This window comes from Papio anubis, chromosome 6 (assembly GCF_008728515.1).
Source record: "Papio anubis isolate 15944 chromosome 6, Panubis1.0, whole genome shotgun sequence".
Taxonomy (NCBI): Eukaryota; Metazoa; Chordata; class Mammalia; order Primates; family Cercopithecidae; genus Papio; species Papio anubis.
This window is the reverse complement of record NC_044981.1, coordinates 110,748,672-110,772,422: the sequence shown is the minus strand read 5'-3', so window position 1 is coordinate 110,772,422 and position 23,751 is coordinate 110,748,672. Positions and strand designations below refer to the sequence as shown.

At 40.3% G+C, this 23,751-nt stretch overlaps 1 protein-coding gene across 1 annotated transcript in view; it reads left to right on the top strand.

Annotated features, from left to right (window-relative positions):
- The first annotated feature begins 642 nt into the window (after positions 1-642).
- The window catches only part of ESR1 (estrogen receptor 1), a 447,068-nt gene continuing 423,959 nt past the window's right edge, over positions 643-23,751 (top strand). Inside the window, exon 1 of the mRNA XM_017957417.3 lies at positions 643-2,973. The gene's annotated coding sequence lies outside the window, so the exon portion shown is untranslated. The remainder of the gene's footprint in view (positions 2,974-23,751) is intronic.

Genomic DNA, 23,751 nt, shown 5'->3' with positions numbered 1-23,751 from the left:
AACCACACACTTTTGGCTTTTTATTTTATTTTATTTTTTTATGTTTTGAGACAGAATCTTGCTCTGTCACCCAAGCTGGAGTGCAGTCCCGCCATTGCAACCTCTACCTCCTGGGTTCAAGCAATTCTCCTGTCTCAGCTTCCCATGTAGCTGGGATTACAGGCGCCCACCACCACGCCCGGCTGATTTCTGTATTTTTGGTAGAGATGGGGCTTCACCATGTTGGCCAGGCTGGTCTCAAACTCCTGACCTCAAGTGATCCACCCACCTCTGCCTCCCAAAGTGCTAGGATTACAGGTGTGAGCCACCATGCCCGGCCTGGTTTTGGCATTTTTAAATACATGCTCTATAATATTGATTTTTGTGTGAACATGTGTTTGTGTATATTTATAATGAGAACTCAAGTCATATTGTAATCCTATTTTGTAAACTAACTTTTTTCCTTTATCAGTATATCAAGATTATTTTCCGACATCATTTGACATTTTTTTCTACAGTGTAATTTAATGGCTACATTTTTTCCTATCCTATGAATATATCAAACTATTTCTTGAAAACGCTACTCAGGAATTTAAAAAAATAAAAATGATGTTTTAATATTATAAAGATTCAGTGAGGTATATTCTTATATATACACATTTTTAAGGTTTGAGTTCTTACAAGATGCTGAACTAGCTGAGACTACGGGTTCTCACCTGTCACATCTGGAAAAATTATAGAAGGAAAACATCAAGATTTGGAAAAATCTGCGAGAATTGTTTTGCATTAGTGTGTAGGTGTGTGTGTTGGGGTGGTGGCTGCAGCTTGGGGCAGAGGCCTCAGGTGTGGCTGTGGAGTGATCGAATAGAGTTTTTGGAGTTTGGCTTTTGTCCCAGGATGTTTGGTGTCTGTCCCCAGAGCTGCAGCCCAGAAGGTTGTCCTCAGAGGCGAAGTCCAGGCAGTGAGGAGCTGTCTGCCAGTAGGCAGTTGAAGAAAAAAAAAAAATGAGCTGGGGGAAAAAAAAAAATCTTCCTCTAATGCTGCCAGGCTGCAGGGAGCTGGAAATGAAGCACCAACAGGAGTGGGTATTTAATGGGGAAGGGAATGATCAACTGCAATTTTTTTGGTACCCAAGACTTTCCACCTTCACACACACACACGAGATGCTTTGAAATAAAGATAGTCAAATGACTTAGTAAAGTTTGTTGACATAAAAATATGGGAAATACCAAAGAATACAGAAAGGAAAACTTCATTAATATTATTCAAACTTAAAATTCTAGATTGTATCAACAGTAAGGGGGTTGATGAAAACATGGGAGAAGGCCAAGGGATGTGAGATCGGGCTCAATTCTTGACTTGCTGGGGGAAGGTATCAACACAGAACTTTTAAGAATTAGAAGGCATTAAAAAGAAATAGAAATCCTGAATCAAATTGAAACAGTAAAATAAAATAGTAGAAAGATGTGTAAATGTATCACTATCACAATAACTATAAATAGGTTAAATTTGCCAGTTGAAAGAAAGGAACTATTAAATGAGATTTTAAAAATTTGGATATATGCTTTTCGTGTGAACATACCTAAAGCATATACACGTAACCAGAAAATTAAAAGATGGAAAAATCTGCAGAGAGTGACAAAGGAAAGCTGGTGCATTTGTATTAGTATCAGATAAAGCTCATGTTTAGATAAAAAACATTATAGTAATAGAGGAAGTCATAAGGTTAAAGTTTCAATTCACCAAGAAATATCCATTCTAAACATGTATACATACCCAATTAAGCTGCCTCAAAATATATATGACAAAAATTTAGAGAATTATAGTCAGATATAAGGATTGAAAAGGAAGAAATGAAACTAATTATTTTCAGATGATATATACATTTACATTAAAAACTCCAAAGAATCTTCAGATAAATTATTAGAAACTGTAGGAGAGCTCAGCAAGAAGGCAGGATATAAAATTAATATACAAAAGTCAATGTCATTTCACTATACCAGAAAAAAGACAATAACATTAGAAAATAAATCTAACATAAGATGTAGAAAAACTTATTAGAGGAAAAATTTTCTTGAGAAATATTAAAGAAGATCTAAATAAGTAGAATTACATCATATTCATGCATAAGAAGGCAACATTTTGAAGATGTCTTGTTATATATAGGCCTAGGAATAATATAGTTTTAAGTTATGTTATTTTGAACTGTAGATGAAGGAAAGCTCTTTTTTTTCCCTTGAGTATTTTAAGATTTTGAATAAAGTCATAGTGCTCTAGGAAGGTTGTAATATTTTATACTTCGCCAGCAGTGTTTGAGAATGCTTACTTCCTACATTATAACCGCCATAAATATTTAAAACCTGATAGCACACAGTTTTAAACATTTGAAATTCTCCAATGAACAGTGACCTTTAAAAATTATGTTTACTGGTCTCCATTATTTTGTCCTTTGTAAATTTTTATTAGTTTTTCTGTTCACATGTTCCATTTTTAAAATAGACTTTTAAGAGCTGTTTGTATTAAGAATATTAAGGCTTTGTCCCTATGATTAGTATTTTTCAGAATATCCTTTCTAGGTACAGTTTTTCAGTTCTAGTGCACAGAATGGAAACTTGTTACCTGCTATACCACATTTTCACTAGGATGTGATGTATTTATCACAAACAACAGTATTGGTCAACATTTTCCCTCGCTGTGACGTGCACATTTGACATCCTTTAGAAAAATTACTGACGGTTTTGAGACGATTGTTTTGTGCTTTCTTTCAGTCAACGTAATTTTCCCGAAAGCAGAGATGACTCTTCCAGACATGCTAACAATGCCTGAACAAACTGTGTAAGCTTAGTCCAAAAAAAATATTTGATTAATAGATTTTATTTTGGTAGATTCTAAGGTTCTAAGCAGTCAGAGAAATAATCGCAGAGCCTCAAATATCTCCAAAATCTGATACCAATCCCTTTGATTGTGAATTATATTCTGTAGCTACCAAAGAAGGTAAGTTTTAATTTTTTCTACTCTATTAACTTTCCCTTGGGCAACTGAATATTAAGATGACTATGTAAGGAGGTTATCAGACCAAGGCCTCACACATCAGGATAAAAGCACATGCCATAGAAAGAACATTTGTGTCTCACAAGGTGATACCAAGGCAAGGCTATGGGATATATATGGACACAATGTTGATATCTTCAAAGACTTGATACATAGTCTGGAGGTTTTCAGAGATTTTAATTTATAATGACAATCTTTCAAATTAGGAGAATTTTTGGACTGTAAAGTCAGCTAAACAAGTCTTCAATGATAAAAAACGTCTATATCTTACACAGGGGGAATACATTTTTGTTTGTTTTAATTTTTTCTCTGTCTATTCCTATAGGGGCATCACATGTCTTTATCATTAAAAACTCTGATTTATATAGACAGTTGTAGAGAAATTTAATGTGTGGGAATTTAAAGTTGTTTTATAAAGATGTAGCAAAATATAAATTTAAGACCCACAGCACCAATGAAAAAGGGAAATTAATTAAACTACACAACTTTTATGGGTACTACCCATTAAAATTAAAATTTTAGTCATTGTAAATTATATTACATTGTAACAGTTTTCAATCTGTTGTCAAGTTAAATACTTTGGGTGACAATTGTATTTCACAGTTGTTCACACTTTGCATAATTTTCTAAGGAAAATGAGTCCCTTGGGGAGAAAATTGTTCTAAAATTTTATTGTTGGATAATGTTGCTGCACTAACATGATTTGCTGAAGTGGATCTACCATGTGTGTTTAGGTTTTTGTTCTTTACGAAATGTGTTGGGTGAAATTTTCCATAGCACTGGTGAACTTTTCATGCTAATTTTCCAGTCCGTCAGTTTAAATATTATGCATTTTTTCCTGCGAATCTATCTTGAATCTGAAAAGGCCCCAGAAGGAATTAGCATGAGTCCAGAGTAGATGGACTGCAAATGTTACTCATATTTCAACATATATCCAGCTTTCAGAAATAGCTTACTGAAATCAAGGTTGAACCACATGAAATTTTGGGGTTTTTTTGGATGTAAAAAAGGTTAAATATTGACATTTTCATATCATCCAATCTAATATCTTCCTCTAGTGAGGTTCTGGCAAAAAAAAAAAAAAAAAGTATGATGACCCGAGTTGTTCACTCTTTTAAGCTTTATATTTCAAAATATTTTTAAAATTTAAAGCCATATAAGTGCATCCCAAAAAACATGGGAAAATTTTGTAGGCTACTTTTGTTTACTGATTTTTCTTCTATAGATTTATTTTTATGCTATGCCTGACTCTCCAATTAGATTTTAGTCATCCAAGAAAGTACAATTGCTTGTACTTCTAAGCAATTCTCCCATCACCTGGACATTAACTGCAGCCCACACTGCAGTGTCTTGACTGCAGTAGGCACTCAGTAAATATTTATTGATGGTCCTGATTATGGGATGATGAAATATGCTAAAGGTAACTTAAACTTTTGTCAATAAAACTGAGTTTCAGGTTAGTTTGACCTTTTCCGTATCTCTAAATATTTTCTTTCATGTCATTTTTGTGAAATAGCTCACAAAAGTACTTATTGATTCTGAAATCCTTTTCCCCTCTGGTATTCCTGAGCTATTCTCACTCACACACAGCACACCAGTGCCATCGTTTGCTGTTTTGGTTAAAATCATTCTCATTAATATTCCTCATTCAGTAAAAATAGTTGATTCTCAGTTATAAATATACACTTCATATTGGCATCCAACTGTTATGTGGGATGGAAAACAAAATGATGATATTGACTCCATAAGATAAACAGCAGTCTTTAGAATAGAGTTTGGTGCATAACTGTTCTAAATGTATCAAAGTTATCTCATTTAATCCTCCCACACACCTGTGGGAAGAGAGTATTTGTCTTGCTTTACAGATAAGGAAGCTGAGGCTTAGAAGAGTCATATGTCTAACTAAGATCACAGAGCTGGTAAATCAGCCAAGTTTGAGTCTAAATCCAGGTTTTAAATATCATATTACATGTAGGCATAGATAAGCAAGAACAGGTTTTCCTGAAGATGGCCAGGCTAAGGCTTAGAAGAGGGAAGCTCAAGGAGACTAAACCAAGATATGCTAAGGCAAGTTTTTTTGTTTGCTTGTTTGTTTTTGAGACCGAGTTTCGATCTTGTTGCCCAGGCTGGAGTGCAGTAGCATGATGTTGGCTCACCACAACCTCCGCCTCCTGGGTTCAAGTGATTCTCCTGCCTCAGCCTCCCGAGTAGCTGGGATTACAGGCATGCACCACCATGCCCAGCTAATTTTGTATTTTTAGTAGAAACGGTGTTTCACTATGTTGGCCAGGCTGGTGTCGAACTCCTGACCTCAGTTGATCCGCCCACCTCAGCCTCCCAAAGTGCTGGGATTACAGGCATGAGCCACTGAGCCTGGCCTGCTAAGGCAAGTATTGACCATTAGAGGAGATGACTAGTCCCAGTGGCAGGTCTTTCCTACTGGGAGTCAGCCAAGAGCTCCCCACTTTTCTGGTTCCGTTGTTCCTCCTGCAAGTTCCATTCATAAAGTGGTTTCCCATTTGATTGTCCAATGATGCAAATCTCCAGTCCTTTATAGCATTGAGTTTCTCATGGCCTTTTACCGTTGAGTTTCTCATGGCTAATGAATGCTAATGAATTGGTGTTCCGATTTATCTATAGGATTCCATGAGTCAGCCTCTAAAAGAAGGTTCCACTCCCTCACTGTGGGTACCGTCTGGGAATTAGACGCTTAATAGGAGTAATTCACCAAGCAATGTCTTCTGTATTAACACTCCAGTCTCACCGAGAGCTTTCTATTCAAAACAACAATCTAAAGGTCTACAGTGTGACTTTCAACTAAACTGAAAAAAGAATAGAAAATGAATGCATGTGATGTACACATTCATTCAACTTCTTATCCCTAAAATTCATAGCAGATTATGACTGATCATTAAAGCCAAATTAAGGAGGCAAAAGGTATAAAAACAAAAGGAACTATCAGGCATAATAGTCTTTAAAGTAAAACATTACTACTGACAGTTGCTTGTGTGAAAGATATCTTTATTTAATATGGTAAAAAGAACACAGGAATTGCTAGCACTTACTGTATGTCCATTTTATGTCCATCTTAAAATAGATATGCTGGTATAGTCATCAGATTAGCACTTTAGAATTCAATAGTTTCAGAGAAATCAGAATGGACATTCTTTACATGTGCTCATCTGGCAGGAGAATTGAACAAATCCTTTCTATAGGAAAACGTAAAATTCCTAATAACTCCACAGGACTGTATGACTTGGGCTGGCAACTTCAGTGAATACAGCAGTTTGGGCAATGGGAAAGGGTACAATTGTGTTCCTAAACTTTTAACTTTGCGAGGCAGTGACTTTATTTCTTCTTCATGATTTTGCAGTGAGTTCAGTACAGCGGTTAGTTTCAGTACAGTTCAGTGGCTAAGCTTTTGAGAGGTATAGTTCTATGTTCTAACTCAACTTCTGCCACTTGTTAGAAAGTGACTCTTGTCAAACTATTGGCCCTTTCAAACCTCAGTTTCCCCATCTGCAAAACTTTATTCATGTTGTGAGGGTTAAATGAAAAATATGTAAAACTCATCAAAATTTTAAGCACAAAATACCAAGTCTCAGCACAATACGTATAGTAGGAGTCCAGCCATTAAAATTCGAAACAGGCAGAAGCAAAAATATTTTGTTTAGATTTTCTAGATCTTTGGTTGGGTAGACAACATATTGGTGTTCTTTTTCTTATTTTTTTTTTTTAAAGCATACGTATATGTTATGTAGACTCTTCAGTATGTATATTTAACTCGCAATAAATATTTATAAATACAAAGAAAGATATCACATATATGTGCACACACAGTGGTAAGCCCCAATACACGGCTTCATTTCTAAATGACTCTAGCATTTGTAGGACAGTGGTTTTAAACCTTTGGCACTCATTAGATACTCTGGGAGCTTTAAAATATATGCTGATGCTTGGGCTCCACTTCCATACATTCTGATTTAATTGATTAGGGGTTCGGCTCAGGCTTCAGTATTTTTAAATAAAAGCTTCCCAGATGATTCTAATGTGAACTTAAAATTGACCAATACTGGGATGACTTTAAAAGAGTGAGTGCAATAGTCACTAAACAAAATAGGAGGCGATGTGTCTCAAAAACGGTAAAATTGTTTTAAAAATTATAATACAATTTAAAAAATGTAATACAATTATTTAGAAAATTCTTACAATTTTGTGTTTTGAAAGCACCATGTGGATATCATGGGGAAAACCAGAACTTTGTTGGATTTGCAGCTTGGTATCATTTCCATTTTGCAGTATTTTATTCAGGAGATGCAGGTGGGAAGTGGACAATTGCCTATAAGGCCATGCTTTGCACTGGGGTGTCCAGATGAGAGGCAAGTGGACGGTAGAGTTTAGCCTGCATTCTATTCCCCAAGGTACATCTCCTGGTGAGGGGTGGCTTCTAATCAGAGGAAGAAGTCCTATGTCCTGTTTCCTAATGCACGCACAGGTTCCACAAGCCCTCACTTTGTTCCCAAGAGCATAGCTTTTATTTTGGTGCTTAAGACTGCTGAATGTCACAAAATAATTATTCCCAGCCCAAAGAAATATTCACAATAGTTATGTGCACAGCCTATTTGAGCAGTGATATGTTTTGGCTCTATGGCCTGTTTGGGCACTGATATGGTTTGGCTCTGTGTCCCTACCCAAATCTTATCTCAGATTGTAACACCACGTGTCCAGGGAGGGACCTGATGGGAAGGGTTTGGATCATGGGCGTGGTTTCCCCCATGCTGTTCTCGTGATAGTGAGTGAGTTCTCACGAGGGCTGATGGTTTAAAAGTCTTTGGCAGTTCCCCTTTCTCTCCCTCTCTCTCTCCTGCTGCTGTGTAAGATGTGCCTTGTTTCCCCTTTGCCTTCTGCCATGATTAAGTTTCCTGAGGCCTTCCCAGCCATGTGGAAGTATGGGTCAATTAAACCTCTTTTCTTTATAAATTACCAAGTATCAGGCGCCAAAACCAATTAGAAGGGATGCTGGCCAGTGGCACACAGCAGGGTCCTGGTGTCTCCCCCACCATTCAGCCACCACTCGGCCAGGTGTGAATGTATTAACTATTGCTGGAGTGAGGTGAAAGGAGGCAGTCCTGCAGAGGGGCCACCGCCACTGGGATGACACAGGAGGGCACTCAAGAGACTCAACTTAGTGACTCTATCAACTGGTGAAAATATTTAGATATTTTCACAATCAATATGGCCTTGCTGGTATAAACCGGGTGATTATAAACTCTCTTGCCACCTATCACAGAAGTCGAAGTTTCATCATTTCTTTTCCTGTATTTGGTTTATGTGCAACAATATAGATTTATTTTCCAGTTCTGGAAAATAATCATGGTTAATAGTGACCAAGAACTGATCATTTCCTTTGCTCTTTATACCAACCCTTGGGGTAGTACCATTATTAAATGGGGAGGAAACAGAGGTTAAATAACATGCCTCCAATCAGTAGTGGGGAATTGAAAGAATCAGGATACAAAGCCAGGTCTGTCTGGGTCTTGGGCCCAGCTCAACATCTGTGCTCTACTGCCTGGGACTCCTGCTGCCAATTCTTTCTACCTCGTCATCCCTCTACCCTGCACCAGCAAATCCACACGGTGAGATGAAGAGAAGAGAGGCCCACAGGCGAGAAAGTGGCAGCAGCAACAGAAGATGTACCATGAGGAAGTTCTGGGAGGTTCTGCCCCTCTTTCTGAGAATGAGGGAGAGACAGAGCTGAGTTACAACTGCACTGCTTCTTAGCTTCTTAGTTTCTCTTCAGAATTAGTGGCAAAGAAGAGTTTTAGAAGTCTTTAGCATGTATTAAACGAAGAATTTTGTTTATAAGAAAAATTGTGGATCATTCCCATGCTCGTCTGGAAAACTCTTGTTAAACTTTTGTGCAGCTAGTAAATTAAGTCACTGTTTATTCTATGTAGTGGAAAGCATGCTTAAACTCTAACTCAGGAGACCTGATTCTAGGAATAGTTAAGCCTGAGTTCATTGTAAGCTACTTATCTGTGTCATTATTCTAGTCTATTACATGGAGGGCTTGGGCTGGTTTCTTGGTAAGGTGGGATTTGGCTAAATGCTCTCGGATACATTGCTCGCCTCTTTGAGCCTCAGCTTTCTTTTTGGTGATTATTTAATTGCATGTGAAAACAAAAATAGGGTATTTCATATAATGCCTGGAATGGCACTGAGATTGTCTCCACTACAGTAAGGAGATGGTTTAGAAATTAGCTAATTTATTAATTAATGGCCTATAGATCTTCATGTAGGTTGGTACTTCAAAGTCCCGTTCATATTGATCATGTTCATATTTATCTATTCACCACTTTTATTTCACAATCTCTTTTTCTGCTGAGATCAACTGAGATTTCTAGAAAGTAGTCCTATTGTCAGCACTTTGCCCAGTGCATTTAATAAGAACTTGACTAGCATTGACTCAAACAGTTCTCTCAGACGGGCCGGCACCTTTTGTTTCAATTTTTTTAAACATTAACTGCCCATAATAATTGAAGCATGAATGCACTTTCTTTAGATTATGAAACAAATCAATCACAGACATGGGAATTAGGTGTGTTCTCTTGCTTTGTTCAATTCCATGCATTTTTTGGTTTGAGCTTTCACTGTGTCCCCAGAACTGTGGTTGGTGCCTAACAGTGGCCCCACAAAGTACAGCTTTATATTCAAGGAGATGACAATCTTGTTGGAGGAAAAACCTTACACACAGAACAAATAGGGAACAATGCAAGGGAAACACACATCGCAAGTTTTGGTTGTCCCTATTTTATGGCTACGCTATGAAACAAAGCACCTGCTGTTCCTGAGAGGGAAGGGATAGGATAATAATTACACAAAGGTGAAATGAGTTAATCCGAAAGGGAACATTGAGCATGTCATTTTTCTATTGAAGTGCTATTATTCGGTGTCGGCTTCCTTTGGTGGTGGTGGTTTTTGATTCCCTCTGCCCCGGACCTTGTTGTTTAAAGATATTCTTTCTATGAGGGATCTTGGACGCATTTTAGCAGCATTTCCACTGCCCTTTGTTATACAGACTTTGATGCCATTCCAGGCACATCACATTCTTGCTAGGTGAGTCAAGGTAAGCATACTTAGAAGTCAAAACGAAAAGACTGAAGTGGTGACTTAGACTTGAGAAATTACAGATCCCATGGAGAAAACTGTATTTAAATCACAAGACATGCTAAAAACTCACATTACCACCTGTTGGAAGTGAACTCTGCTTTTACAGGTTACTAGGAGAAGGTCAGCCTTCTGTAAAAGCAAATAAACAAGGATACCATTACCATAGTTTCAAGTAATATAAATTAAGAACTGAACATTGATACTGACATGATTTCTAGTTTATGATCTGTGACAGAACCCAGTAGCTTATTGAAAAACTATCACGAAAGAAATAACTAAGAAATAACTATTTAAAATAAATCAGGATATAATGAGGATGAAGCTTTAGATAACACAAAAAGGCAATTTCTCTTTAGGCTGAAAAATAGCAGGCACAGATATATCTTTGACAGAGTGACCTGCCAGAGTCCCTACTTTCCAGCCCATCTGATAAAGGTCAATGATTGAACACCCAAACACGTTGATACACACAGCACCTGCCTGATGAAAACAGTTAGCAGTGTGTTTCTCAACCCGGAGTGCACTGTTTTCTTAAAGTTTTAAAAACAATAATCTAAATTTCCCTATTCCATGAGTAAAGTTTTGCTTTTTTCTTTTTCACACTAAACAGCGATCCATGTTTTAGCTGAAAGTCAATTGAGAAAAATGTATTGTGTCTGTGTTTTTCTTGCTTTCTTTTAAACACCTCTAAAAGAACTTTTTCCGCTTCCTGAATTGAGAACGAGGTAGGAATGAAAGACTGAAATGGTAACTCTCATCATCATTTTATTATTATGACAAGTTTGGGTTTATGAAGTAAGTATTTTCCCAATTACTGCCTCCAAATGTTAAATAGGTAGATAACATGCCAACTTTAACTGCAGTCCTTTAACTGTAATCCTTAAAATGTTTTTTGTAGTTTTACTATCAGTATCCTGAACAGGAATAGCAGTGATAAAAATCAAATCAAGGTTTGTGAACACCAAAATTCCATTTGCCTGTGTGTGGAGGGTGGTTTAGGATTAGTAGAATTAATATTCTTTGCAAACGGCTGCACCTAGCATGTTCGCCTTCAAGCCCTGGGACTGCTCTAATTTTCCTGGCTTGAAAGACTTCCATTAAACAAGAAAATGAGGTGGGAAAGGTCAGAGAATTCACAGGGTAACGGGGAATTGGACCCGAACCTGAGCTTCATGCAGTCCGCAGATTTTTTAAGTGGTTTGCTTTTTAGAAGTGTTTGTCAGGACCTCTAAATCATTGTTAATTTCATCGTTAAACTGGCCTTAGAGAGATTTTGTTTTAAAGAGACAATGCAGTTAGAGGACGGTGATCTCTGAACTCAGAAGCCCAGAACTCCGGAGCTGGAAGCCACCAGACCCCAGCAAGAGAAGCTCTTGTCAATCTGGAGCCGCACATTTTGACCGTGTGTGCACAGCCTTACATCTGGGCAAGCCCTTTTCTCTCCACCACTCCACTCCACACCTTCTGTTTCTTTCTCTGTTTCTTTTTTTTTTCGCTGAATTCATCATCCCTGCCTTTCCCATGCCAAGACTTAAAAGGTTTCAAATACTTCAAAAATAAATGATTTCTAAATCACCTCAAGATGACTTACATATAATGTTTTATTACATTTTCCCAAAGCAGAATGGCATATTAAGAAATGATTTTATTTTCATCTATATTTTCTCTTAGGAATATAGAGACATTATCTCAAATTATTACTTCAAAGAGACAGAGACAAGAATTTTGCACGATTCTGGTTCTCAAATCATTTTAGGTATTTTATTTCATTTTGCCTAAATCTCTTAGACAGTTATTTCCTCATATCACTTAAAAATTACATTTTACTTGGGCAGGGCCTAAAGAATGACATTGAAAAACTAAGAAATTATTGGGAAAAAATTCCCTTAGCACAACTATCATGATCAGAAGAAATTGGCTAATTTCAGTGTCTTTTCTTTGGGCTCTTCATAGAAAATTGTTGAAATGTGTCTTCCATAAGTAACTGGCATTCTGAAATTGATTTAAAGCTGTAGAGGGGAATTGAAAAAATTAAATCTTAGGTTTGGAGATATTTTAAAAAACTCAACAAGTTCCATGCCCAGAGGAGTCCAGACACTGACCCTCTTTTTCAGCTATTAGAGGTGAGGGAGAAAAAGTTGTGTGGTTGGTGTGGAGAGAGAGACACACACACTTCCTTTAGCCATCATCCTACTAAGGCCTTTACAGTACATTTTCTTGTTAATAATCCCAACTATTTCTATAGGGAAAAGTGCACGTTCCTGTTCTCTGGTAGAAGGGCCACCCAAGGAAATTAGGTTCCTGGTGAATAAGAATGACAGAAGTACCCACAGCTCCTGGGTCTCCTCCATCCAGCCTCCACTGACCTTGCTGGGTCCACTGCAGTTTTCTTGACTTAACTCTATGAGCTCTCTGTTCCTTCAAAGTACTGGAGCTTCTGGCCTTAGTATATCTGTTTCTGCAGCCAGAGCACCTTCACTGAGAAGCTGACCTCTACTTGGCTGTGTTCTCTTTTTTTTTTTTTTTTTTTTTTTGAGACGGAGTCTCGCTCTGTCGCCCAGGCTGGAGTGCAGTGGCCAGATCTCAGCTCACTGCAAGCTCCGCCTCCCGGGTTTAGGCCATTCTCCTGCCTCAGCCTCCTGAGTAGCTGGGACTACAGGCGCCCGCCACCTCGCCCGGCTAGTTTTTTGTATTTTTTAGTAGAGACGGTGTTTCACCGGGTTAGCCAGGATGGTCTTGATCTCCTGACCTTGTGATCCACCCGTCTCGGCCTCCCAAAGTGCTGGGATTACAGGCTTGAGCCACCACGCCCGGCCTACTTGGCTGTGTTCTTACTCACCCTATTGGTACCTCTTCCCCATCCCCCTCCCCTTCCTTTCCCCCTCCCCCACCCCCGGAACATATAGCTGGCAGCAAGTGTTGCAGAATGAATGAAGGCAAGCATGAATGCGCATGTTGGAGGATGAAGGTTCTGTTTTTATTCTCAGTGCACCAAAACCCAGCAGAGTTAAATAGTGGAAGGGTTCTTAAGTGCTCAGGTGAGTAGATGGAAGTCATAAGGCAAGCTGAGTAGGAAGGGCTAGAAGGAGAAGAAAGGAGAAAGGGAAGGCAGGAGAGGAGAGAGGTGGGGAAAATGGAAGGGTAGTTGGAATGTCATAGAAAATTAGAGTTAGAAGAGGAGAGTTAGTAGAAAACAGAGCTAGAGTCAAAAACAGAGTGAGAGAGACAGAAATTCATAGATTTTCTGTCTGGCCCAGATCTCATTAGATAACTAGAGCCTTCCTTCTTCCTTTGGGTTGAATGGTCTTTACTCATTCTTTATGTAGACCATGTTTTACTTCCACATGCAGTTTGTGTTTTCCCATAGACACCAATACTTTACATATCAGAACACTTGTCATTTTATTAAAAATTGTTTTTTATTAGTTTCTTTTCCTACTAGACAGTCAACATCATGGATGCAGGACTGTAGGGTCTATCTTTTTCATCACAGTAGCCCTCTCACCTAGCACAGTGAAAGTTGCCAATAATACATTGCTAAATATTTGTTGAAAGCCTAAAGCTCTGGGCAAATAATTTCAATTTTCCAGATTTCAGGATCTCCATTTGTGAGGGAGCTGGGCTATTTGATACCTAAGACTCCCCTCCAGCACTGGTCTTCTATAATTTTGTATCTACATGGCTTCCTGTCTGATGCCAGGAACTTAAGATTTAACTCAAGAAGACAGGAATGTTGCCTGTAAAGACCCTGAAGATCTTGTAATCCAAACTGTGACTGCCTGGAGACTGTTTATACAGGATCTTGAACCGGGCTAGGAGAGTGCAATGGACGGCAGTCCCAGTCCTCATTTGCAGGGAGAGGAAAGCAGCAACATCATTTCTATGGAAAGAAGGAGTTGCCCATAAATCTACTGTGGACATCAAAATATGCTGATGAGCCATTGCAAGTTCATTTCAAAGGGATTTCAGATACAAGCCTGCTCCTTCAGAGTGAGGAGGAAGAATCATTCAGGAAAGAGAAAAATTATGTGCATTTCATATATTGCTGCATGTACATCTTAATCAGTCAGCAAATATTAAGTGCATTCTTGGGCAAAATGCCAAAGGGATGAAGAGAAAAATCAGACTTCAAGGATCATATAATCTGATTGTGGAAGAAAGGCATATTCATCATGAAAATGTAGCAAAGATGTTAAGTGAGTGTCTTAGTCTGTTCTGTGCTGCTATTAAAATTACCTGAAACTGGGTAATTTACAAAACAATTTATTTCTCATGGTTCTGGTGACTGGGAAGTCCAAGATCAAGACACCAGCAATTTGGTTGTCGGATGAAAGTTCAGTTTCTGCTTCATGCATGGTGCCTCCAGAGGAGAGGAACACTGTGTCCTCATACGGCAGAAGGTAGAAGGGCAAAAGAGGAAAAACTCTCTCTTTTTTTTTTTGAGACAGAGTCTCGCTCTGTCTCCCAGGCTGGAGTGCAGTGGCACAATCTTGGCTCACTGCAAGCTCCAGTCTCCTGGGTTCATGCCATTCTCCTGCCTCAGTCTCCTAAGTAGCTGGGACTACAGGCACCCGCCACCATGCCCAGCTAATTTTTTTGTATTTTTTAGTACAGACAGGGTTTCACCGTGTTAGCCAGGATGGTCTCGGTCTCCTGACCTGGTGATCCACCCACCTCGGCCTCCCAAAGTGCTGGGATTATAGGCATGAGTCACCACGCCCGGCCGGAAAAACTCTATTTATCAATTCCCTTTATAAGGGCACCTAATTTCATTCATGAAGGAAGGGCCCTCATGCCTAATCACCTCTTGAAGCCCTGCCTCTTAGTACTATCTCACTGGCAACTCCTGAGTTTTGGAGGGTACACATTCAAACCATAGCAGTGGGATAAGCCAGACACTCAGGTTTCCTATGGGTCCTCCCCATTTAGTTTTCCTAGTTAAAGATTTAAAAGAACAGAAATACTACTTTCTGCTGCATCATTAGAGAAAGGGTATTTGAACTTGGCCTTTGAACATGGCAGTATTTGGCCACTTAGAGATTGGGGATGGCATTCCAGGTGGAGAGAAGAGCAAGGAGAATGGAGAACGCTTGACATTTATGAGAATAGTGAGGGTTCATGTCAGGTTACATGAAGCTGACTCATGACAAATTAATTTGGAAAGACAGGTTGTGACCAGGCTAAAGGCACCTGGACTTTGCTCTAGAGGAAATGTGAAACCATTGCAGATTTCTGAGCAGGCTGCTGGCCAGAGCTGGGCTTCAGGGTGATTCACAACAGTGGTAGGGAAACTCTTTGGGAGCTGGGAATCCAGGGGAGAACACAGCGAGTGAGAAAGCAGCTGCATTGAGGCCCAGGCTGGGGTTGCTGGTTTCTGGAAAGGAGATAGTGTTGGGGGAGTGGGGAGAGGGGTTAAATGTGAGCTTTTGAGGAAGTACAGGAGGGGTGAATTCCACCATGGAGAAGGCATTCAATAACAAGTCTATAGAGAAGTTGAGGAAGGTGCGGAAGTAAAGGACAATCATGTACTCAAGAAACTTGCTCAAGAAACCTGAGGAGGCAAAAGCCTGATTCCAAAGTGTGAGGGCAACAGCACGCCCCGGGGAGGTGGGGTATCAAGTCCAAACCAAAGGGGAAGGGCAGGGACTCAGGTGCTGGAGTGTTTCAGTGTGGATCTTGGGGTCGGCACTTGCTTGCTGGGTGACCTTGGACAAGTTACTATGTGGCCTTAGTTTCTGTAAAATGGAGATCATGATGATAACCACTTGGTAGGGCTGTTGGAAGAATGGAAGGAGTTCAGAAACAGAAAGCTGCCAGCACAGAGCCTGGCCTGTAATAAGCAGTCTATGTGTTTGCTATCACGAGGGTACTTTTTAAGAAATTTAGTGCAGATGAGTATAAATGAGATGTGGAGTGAGTAGCAGAATCAATGCAAGGTTGTTCTTGTAATGGATGAGAGATTGTAAAACATATTTGCATTGGGGAGAAGGCCAGATGGGAGAGGGAAGAAATGGAAGACACAGAAGATTTGTTGGAGACAAATTTAGATCCAGGACAAAAGGGGGGGAAACTCAGTACTGGAGGGAGGAAAAATGGCCTCACTTTGCACTTGGAATAGCATCTACTTTCTTTACCTTGTCCTCTAAAGCCCTCCAGGGCCAGCCTATGGCCTGTTTCTTCTGCCGTAACTCCTCCATTCTCCCCCACTGCCGTTTGCACATCTTGCATTTTCTCAGAGCTGTTAAGATGGTCGTGTGGCTGGCCTTCCTCTAACTAGCCCGTCTTCCTGCAGAGCCCTTCCCTCAGCTTCTTACTTGGCTGAATCTGTTGTCTTACCCAGCTCTCACTTTAAATTCCGAAGTCCTTCCCTAACCATCCGGTCCAAAGTAGCCATTCAACATTCATTACAATACCTGTTTTTCCATCATTACATTGCATTGATCGTCACTTGGTGATTTCTTGTTTATTTATTTAATTGTGTGCTGCCTGTCTCTCTTCACCAGCGTATAAGCTTCGTTACAGCAGAGACCTCTTGCCTGGTCATCACAGTATCCTTGGCTCCTGGCACATGGTAGGGGCCCAATTAGATGTTTGTTGAATAAATAAATGAATACATCTTTCTGTAATATGTGAGAAAAGTAGGAGGCAAGTCTAGGTGAAGAAGGCACTTAAAAAAATTTTTTTTTTGAGACAGAGTCTTGCTCTGTCACCCAGACTGGAGTGCAGTGGCGCGATCTCGGCTCACTGCAGTCTCCACCTCCTGGATTCAAGTGATTCTCATGTCTCAGTCGCCTGAGTAGCTGGGATTACAGGCGTGCACCATCACACCCAGCTAAGTTTTTTTTTTGTTTTGTTTTTTTTTTTTTTTAAGATGGAGTTTCACTCTTATTGTCCAGGCTGGAGCGCAGTGGTGCGATCTCTGCTCACCTGCAATATTCGCTGCCCGGGTTCAAGCAATTCTCCTGCCTCAGCCTCCCGAGTAGCTGGGATTACAGGCATGCACCACCATACCTGGCTAATTTTGTATTTTTAGTAGAGATGGGGTCTCACCATGTTGGCCAGGCTGGTCTCGAACTCCTGGCCTCAAGTGATCTGCCTGCCTCAGCCTCCAAAAGTGCTGGGATTATAGGCATGAGCCACTGAATCTGGCCAGAAGACAGATTTTGAAGTGGAGAGGAGTTAGAGGAAACTGAGTCATAATTTTATCCAAAAATCGTGAAGTAAAATAATATGTAGAAAGTCAGGGGGTGAACTTCTGGGTGTATATATTCAATGGAAGTAAAATCAGTGTCAAAGAGATCTCTGCACCCCCATGTTCATTGTAGCATTATGCACAATAGTCAAGATACGGAATCGACCTGAGTGTCCATCAACAGATGAATGGATAAAGCAAATGTGGTATGTCTACACTGTGGAATACTATTTAGCCTTAAACAAGAAGAAAATTCTATCATTTGTGACAACGTAGATGAACCTGGAGGACATCGTGTTAAGTGAAATGAGCCAGGCACAGAAAGACAAATCGTGCATGATCTCACTTATATGTGGAGTCCAAAAAAGTTGAACTCATAGACACAGAGAGGAGAATGGTGGGTTGCTGGGGAGGAAATGGAATGGGGCAGAAAGAGGAGATATTGGTCAAAGGGCACAAGGTTTTAGTTAGATAGGAGGAGTAAGTTCTGGAGACCTATTGTGCAGCGTGGTGACTGCAGTTAATAATGACGTACTGTATACCTAAAAACTGCTGAGAGAGTAGAACTTAAAAGTTCTTTTTAAAATTTTTATTTTAGGCTGGGTGTGGTGGCTCATGCTTATAATCCCAGTACTTTGGGGGCCAAGGTGGGCAGATCACCTGAGATCAGGCGTTCAAGATCAGCCTGGCCAACATAGTGAAACCTTGCCTCTACTAAAAATACAAAAATTAGCCAGGCATGGTGGTGGGTGCCTGTAATCCCAGCTACATGGGAGGCTGAGACAGGAGAATTGCTTGAACCCAGGAGGTGGAGGTTGCAGTGAGCCTAGATCATGGCACTGCACTCCAGCCTGGGTGACAAAGTGAGACTCTCAAAAACAAAAATTATTTTAATTTTTATAAATAAAGACAGGTTCTCCCTATGTTGCCCAGGCTGGTCTCAAACTCCTGGGCTCAAGCGATCCTCCCACCTTGACCTCCCAAAGCGCTGGGATTGCAGGTGTGAGCCACTGCACCTGGACAACTTCAAAGTTCTTACCACAAAAAAATGATAAGTATGTGAGGTGGTAGATATGTTAATTAGCTTGATTTAATCATTTCACATTGTATGTGTGTATCAAAATGCCACATTGTACCCAAAAATAGATGCAGTTTTTATTTGTCAAGTAAAAAAAAGAGAGGGGACTATAGGCATGCACCACCACGCCAGGCTAATTTTTTTGTATTTGTATTTATTTATTTATTTATTTTTTTGAGACAGAGTCTTGCTCTGTTGCCCAGGCTAGAGTGCAGTGGCACCATCTTGGCTCACTGCAGCCTCTGCCTTCCAGGTTCCAGCGATTCTCCTGCCTCAGACTCCTGGGTAGTTGGGATTACAGGCACACGCCACCATGCCCAGCTAATTTTTGTATTGTTAGCAGAGTCTGGGTTTCACCATGTTGGCCAAGCTGGTCTCAAACTCTTGACCTCAGGTGATTTGCCTGCCTCAGCCTCCCAAAGTGCTGGGATAACAGGTGTGAGCCACTATGCCTGGCCATTTTTTTGTATTTTTAATAGAGACAAGGTTTCACCATGCTGGCCAGCCTGGTCTCGAACTCCTGACCTCAGGTGATCCACCCGCCTTGGCCTTCCAAAGTGCTGGGATTAAAGGCGTGAGCTGCCATGCCCAGCCCTAAACCTTTTTAAAAAATATGTTTTAACATTCTTTGTGCTCAAATTCATGATCAAATTTTTTTTTTTTTTGAGACAGAGTCTCACTCTGTTGCCCAGGCTGGAGTCCACTGGCGCGATCTCGGCTCACTGCAAGCTCCGCCTCCCGGGTTCATGCCATTCTCCTGCCTCAGCCTCCTGAGTAGGACTACAGGCGCCTGCCACCACGCCCGGCTAATTTTTTGTGTGTTTTTAGTAGAGATGGGATTTCACCACATTAGCCAGGATGGTCTCGATCTCCTGACCTCGTGATCCGCCTGCCTTAGCCTCCCAAAGTGCTGGGATTACAGACATGAGCCACCGTGCCTGACTTCATGATCAAATTTTGTAAATGGTTGATTGATAGATGAAAAAATTCTCTAACTGAAAGACATAAGGATCAGTATATGATCAGCAAATGTAGATAAATGAATATAATATTGATTCACTTCTAAAAGAAATATGTTGATGTCTCCCACTATAATTAAATTTAAATCAAGTTCTTGGACTTCTAAATAGTTTTTGCTTTATATATTTGGCTGCTTTCATGTTTAGACCCTTCACTTTATTAATTATTGTATTTCCTTTATAAGAGTGTACCATTCGTAGTACATAATATCTCTATCTTGTTTGGTCAGTTTTTTCACAACTAATCAAAATGCCTTGGTATTAATGTGACTCTTTTTCAAAGTAGCGTGGACAATTTTGCTCTCATCATGTAGTCCTGGGTCTTTGGGTTTAATCTTTCTAAGAGTGTAGACCTCAATCCTGAGTTTATCAATATAATCTATAAAAAATTCCAAATGAAGCCAGGCATGGTGGTTCATGCCTGTAATTCCAGCACTTTGGGAGGCCGAGGTGGGAGAACCACTTGAGGCCAGAAGTTTGAGACCAGCTTGGGCGACATAGCGAGACCCTAACTCAACAACAAATTAAAAAACTACTGGTTGTGGTAGTGTGCAAATGTATTGCCAGCTACTCGGGAGGCTGAGGTGGGAGGATCACTTGAGCCCAGGAAATTGAGGTTGCAGTGAGCCATGATTATGGCATTGTACTCCAGGCTGGGTGATAGAGAGAGCTTGTCATTAAATAAAAGGACATTCCATATCACTTTTTGCAATTTTGTATGTGTTTACACATCTATCCACATTGTACTTAATTTGGAATTTACAACCAAGTGATTTTTCTCCATTATAAAAGAAATTGCATCATTTTCTTTCTTTTTTTTTTAAATTTTACTTTAAGTTCTGGGATACATGTGCAGAACGTGCAGGTTTGTTACATAGGTATACATGTGCCATGGTGGTTTGCTGCACCCATCAACCTGTCATCTAGGTTTTAAGCCCCACATGCATTAGGTATTTGTCCTAATGCTCTCCCTCCCCTTATCCCCTACCCCCCAACAGGCCCCAGTGTGTGATGTTCCCCTCCCTGTGTCCATGTGTTCTCATTGTTCAACTCCCATTTATGAGTGAGAACATGCGGTGGTTGGTTTTCTGTTCTTGTGTTAGTTTGCTCAGAATGATGGTTTCCAGCTTCATTCATGTCCCTGCAAATGATATGAACTCATTCTTTTTTATGGTTGCATAGTATTCCGTGGTGTATATGTGCCACATTTTCTTTATCGAGTCTATCATTGATGGGTATTTGGGTTGGTTCCAAGTCTTTGCCATTGTAAATAGTGCTGCAGTAAACATACGTGTGCATGTGTCTTTATAATTTATAATCCTTTAAATTATTTATAGAATAATTTATAATCCTTTGAGTATATACCCAGTATTGGGATTGCTGGGTCAAATGGTGTTTCTGGTTCTAGATCTTTGAGGAATTGTCACAGAGTCTTCCACAATGGTTGAACTAATTTATGCTCCCCACCAACAGTATAAAAGTGTTCCTATTTCTCCACATCCTCTCCAGCATCTGTTGTTTCCTGACTTTTTAGTGATTGCCATTCTAACTGGTGTGAGATGGTATTTCATTGTGGTTTCGATTTGCAAGGAAATTGCATCATTTTCCACTGAGCCTAAGTTGCAGTTCCATTCTGCCTAAGACCACCAAACTCAACTGCCCCATTATTATACCTTCTGGATGTCAGTGCAAGTTCATGGACAAGAGAATATTTGTAAAACCTCATTGGATTTCTGTTGAGAAATGCTTTGTTTTCAAAAGGTGAAAAAATGTAGATATGTATTTTCAGACTTTTTATTTTTTAATCATAGCACTGAAATTCTTTGATGGTTTATGAAAACAGATGCTTTTCTCACTCCTAGGTTACTTTTAAATGTATAATATGGAGTTGAAGTTATTAATAGAAATAACTAAGGAGAACCATCCTGGCTAACACGGTGAAACCCCATTTCTACTAAAAAAAATACAAAAAACTAGCCAGGTGAGGTGGTGGGTGCCTGTAGTCCCAGCTATTCAGGAGGCTGAGGCAGGAGAATGGTGTAAAACCTGGGAGGCGGAGCTTGCAGTGAGCTGAGATCGCGCCACTGCACTCCAGCCTGGGCGACAGAGCGAGACTCTGTCTCAAAAAAAAAAAAAAAAAAAAAAAGAAATAACTAAGGAGAGAACAACACTTGTACTATTGAGTATCTGCATATTAGAAGCAAGTGCTGTTATATTGCCAGACTATATAAAATAACAAGTGTTTATAGTGCACTGAATGAATGTATGGTTTAGAAAACACTACTAATTACATGTGAATTCATTGATCTATTCACTAAGCACTCACTGAGGGTCTGCTGTGTACCTGAGTCTAGCCAGAGGCTTGTGGTGGAGAGCTGAGCAGGAATCAGGTCCAAACTTATGTTCCTACTATTTCTTTGGGTGTGAGTGGTTGGATGGTAGGCTCAGTGGTCTTGGATGCTGAAATTTATTCTAATAAGTTTCTGAGCTGCTTCACAAACCAAGAGGATTAGGGGAACTATAGCTGAGTCATCTCCTTTTCCTCCTCTTCCTCTTCCTCCTTCTTCCCCTCCTCCCCACCGTCTGTTACTACTATTATAGGAAATTTGAACTGAAATGAAAAAAAAAATCAGTGTTACAAAAGTGGTCGCTTTTTGGAATAGCTCTACACTTACATAGTGTGTTCTAGTGATTAGAAAAAAAAAAAAAAGCCATCATTTTAGGCTAGATTTTTCAGAATGGTCACAATGCTACCACTGTTTTGCACTTACCTTAGAAAATAAAGTCCTTCCCCTAAGTTTGATCATTTACTTGTTAGCATAATTTTGTCATTAAACATTAAACATTGTTAATGAAAGTCAAGCTAGGCTATGGTGAAACAAAATTAGCAAAATTCGAATTGATGCCGGAAACTGGTGAAGCCGCGATAGATTTAAGGACCAGTTTGCCAGGTTACCGTCTGCAGGTTCTGCTATGGACCAGGTGGGGGCAGCAGAGAGCTGGCTGTGGTCTCCAGAAGGGAAGGCCAGCACCTGCCTGTAGATTCCAAAGCACAGGTGGAGGTGGTAATGAGTTACGAGGTAGGGTCAAGGTTTGGACTGCATCTGAGAAGGGAGGAAAGCAAGAGAGTTAGAAACACCATAAAGATCAGACTGCAGAGGAAGCCAGAATGGAAGTAGGACACAGAACTGGTGTAAGTCAAAGAGCAAAGGTGCAGGGGACACAGGGAGGCCAGGTTGGACACAGGGAGGGCAGACAGGAAGTGCCCGAAGGGGGCCAGCCTGCTTCACTAACGCCCCTTCCAGTACCTTCCCAACTCGGTGAGCCAGGTCCATACTTGGTCCTGTTTGGTCTTCCAAGGGCAGTGGCTATGAAGGGACAGGGATGTGAGAGACACCAGCCATCTCTCTCTCCTGAGCTGAAATATTAATAATGAAATTTCCTACTCTATGAAAAATACTGAAATGAATGGAGAACACTCAAGAATTTGGTAGCAATCAGGGTGTGGTAGTGAAGGTTGCCTGGGCTTTTCCTTCTGGTTCCTGCAAAGGACTAAGGTCCTCAGCAGCCTCTGTCCATCTTTTGGGAGATTTTTCACAAGGAAATATAGTTCAGTGCTCCTGTTTATTTAATGGCCGGCTACACTTGAAACATCATGCTCTCCCTGTGTGGTCTTGTCAAAATTATTTTCAAATGGTGCTAATTAGCAGACCCAACACATGGGCAGCCCTCCTTCGCCAGACTTGGCACCCTTGCTCGCTGCATTTAGCACCCCTTGTGGGAAGGCATCCTGGAGATCCCTTTTCTGCACCCTCTCTCCATCTACTCCTTCCCACTCGTGGAAGCTGCCTCACCAGAGAAACTGCTGTCTGATAAAGAACATCAACAAGTCCTAGCAGATGGCTGCTTATCTCAAGACACATATATTCACCAAAATACTAGCAGAAGAAAAAGCTGTGTTTGGATGGTCCCTTAGAGTTAATTATAACATGTTCAAACTGTGTAAGGCAATTTGGAGATGGAGACAGAGTATGGAGAAAGAAATCAAAGGGAGAATACCCAAAAGAGTATTTGGAAAAGAAGAAAAATTTGTTCTTTATATATATATATATCTATAAAGGTGGGGGTCTCACTATGTTGCCCAGGCTGATCTCGAACCCTGGAACTGAAGGAATCTTCCTGCTTCAGCCTCTCCAGTAGCTGCAACTACAGGTACCAAGCCAAGCAAGAAGAAAAATTTGAGTTAGGCTTTAGAACGTCAA